Source organism: Papaver somniferum, unplaced genomic scaffold (genome assembly GCF_003573695.1).
Source record: "Papaver somniferum cultivar HN1 unplaced genomic scaffold, ASM357369v1 unplaced-scaffold_128, whole genome shotgun sequence".
Lineage (NCBI taxonomy): Eukaryota > Viridiplantae > Streptophyta > Magnoliopsida > Ranunculales > Papaveraceae > Papaver > Papaver somniferum.
The window spans coordinates 10,932,775-10,935,283 of record NW_020621936.1 but is presented as its reverse complement, the minus strand read 5'-3'; the positions used below and the strand labels follow the sequence as shown (position 1 = coordinate 10,935,283).

The 2,509-nt window shown below is 36.0% G+C and overlaps 1 long non-coding RNA gene across 1 annotated transcript; it reads right to left on the bottom strand.

Moving 5' to 3' along the window:
• Nucleotides 1-322: 322 nt before the first annotated feature.
• LOC113331772 lies at nt 323-2,007 on the bottom strand. Its single transcript, XR_003351179.1, has 2 exons — nt 796-2,007; nt 323-652 (listed from the first exon to the last, which is right to left on the bottom strand). It is a non-coding gene; the product is annotated as an uncharacterized LOC113331772 (long non-coding RNA).
• Between the last annotated feature and the right edge of the window lie 502 nt (nt 2,008-2,509).

Sequence of the window (2,509 nt, the reverse complement as noted above, 5' to 3'; positions counted from 1 at the left end):
ACCATAAGGGGTCCAAACATCAAACTCTGAAAACTAGTCCTAAGTTCAAGCCCAAACAAGCCCATTAAACTAAGGTCCAGTCCATCTGAATTAACTAACTGTCAAATTGACGGTCAAAGGGGTCAAGCTAATAGTCAACGTCAATCTGAGGTCAAGTCCTGGTCAAAGTCCAGTCAACGATCTACTGGTGTCGTCACTGAGTCAAACCAATTCAACTCAGGTTAACAGGGTCAACTCGACTCAGTCAGCTAAGCAAGACGAGTCAGACTGAATAAGTTTAGTCAGACAAACCAAAGGTTCTTACCCAACTACAATTCTAACATCAGCTCAATTTCAATCTATTTCATTTCAGTTCATAACTCCAAATTGATTTACAAAGACATACAACTTACCTACAAGAGCAGAAGCAAGCCTTCATAGAGACTGCCATCAAGCCATAACTACAACAACTACAACGCTTCCTGGCAACTCACAACAACTACAGAACCTCCACCTACACCACAATCTCAGCAAGAACAGTACATTATCACTTCACTTTGTTCACAACCTACATTCATTATCCCAATTCCACAATTACATGAACTTCTACTCCTCAACATATCATTGCCAACAACACACAACTAATTAATCAATCCATGCATCATCTTCATTCCTGTAATTCAAGTTACACCATAAACATTCATAATTCCATTCCTTACTCGTCAAATCCATCTCAATTCATTGTCTATAGAGAATTCCATAAATTCAACAATAGAACTGCATAACTTAACAAAATTTAAGAAAAAGAACAATTACCTCAAACTCAATTACTCAAACACCAGCCAGTTCATCACTCATAACAATCCATCTTCTTCTTATGAACAATCTTAATTCTATTCACAGCTTCATTCATGAGCTTCAATCGATCCCAGCTTCGAACCCCTAATTCTAATCTCCTCTGAGTTCGAGTCAAACTTTGAAACGGCACCACCAACATCAAATACTCTCTGGTTTTCTCAATCTCAAATCACCTTCCTAAAACATCAATTTCATCCTTTCAATCTTCTCTGAAATTTTCTCAATTTCATTCCCAAAATTCGATCAACTTCAACTATCATCAAATTACAACAACACAGTCACTAAAAACCCATACAATCAGTTCCAACTTCAATCTAATTAAACCCATCTGGGATTCATCATCTCATAAATCATCATATAGAATCAGCAATGAATAATTTCACTAATTAACTGAAAAACAATTACCTTGAGAAGATTTCACTCAAACAAACCATTAAAACCTCCTCCCTTATCTGTCAGTTCACCACAACCAATATCCAACAACCTTCATTAAAATCTAATCAAACCCTAACTACTGATTTTGATCTATTCGTCAAACCCAAACTCTAATTCAGGTCAATCAATCTTCTAAATATCGATTTCATCTTCTAATTCATCTTTAATCGAATCTCGAACCTAGATTCAGAAAACCTAGTTCTCGGTTCATCTCCAAGACAATTTCAGAACTTCAATTGAACCTAAACCCATGATTCTTCATCCAACCATAGCTCTAATTTCATCTCTTAAATCTTCAGAACCTAATTCAACTTTATAACCCTAATTCCAATTATAACAACATCATCTATTTCTTGTTCTCCAAAGCTTAATCAACTTCAACACCTGCCAAGCTTCACCAAGTTTACAAATCTCTTCATGACCAACGTACTCGATTCATAAACACGCTTCAGAGAAGAAAAGAAAACGAAGAACATAAGAGAAGAGAAGCAGAAGAGAAAGGAAGAAAGAAGAAGAAAGAAGAAGAAGAATGAATTTTTCGATCGGGTTTTGGTGAAGAAAAGGCTAAAGAAATTACTAGGACACCGACTTGCTTTGATAAGAGAAGCCACAACGTGTCTGCTTGCATCAATAGCGTTTTCCAAGAAATGATGATTTTACCCTTCATACATATCTGAAGATATTTTCTTTATCCGGTATCCGAATGACACACTCGAGTAGTCCATTCCATGTAATTTTTCGAGATCTATCTAACGATACTAGTTTCATATCTACATCGTTGTTAAATTAATTTCTATTAATTAACATTCGTGTTAAACTGATCGAGTCCTTAACGGCTAAATCGTCTCTTGACTGTCGCTAGACCAGTCAAATAGCGTTGAAGAGTCTGAGGGTCCTTACAACATACCTTGTATACGTACCATAAAAAGTTTGTTGCTCGTGAACCAAAAATGGTACGCATACCAAGTATGCATATCGTAAAGGAACTGTTGTTTATGAAACCGTTTTGGTATCTATACCCGATACGCAAACCGTAAAAGTTCTGTAAGTTTCTGAACTGGTTTTTGTTTTAAGGGTACACATATCCGGTACATGTACCATAACAAAACAATCACGAACAAGGTAGAGTACACGTACTTTCCCAATCGAATATTTTCAGATGCACAAAAATTATCTCTGTGACATAATTGGCATTTGAATAAATCTCTAAAAACACTATATAGACATGATTTATCAC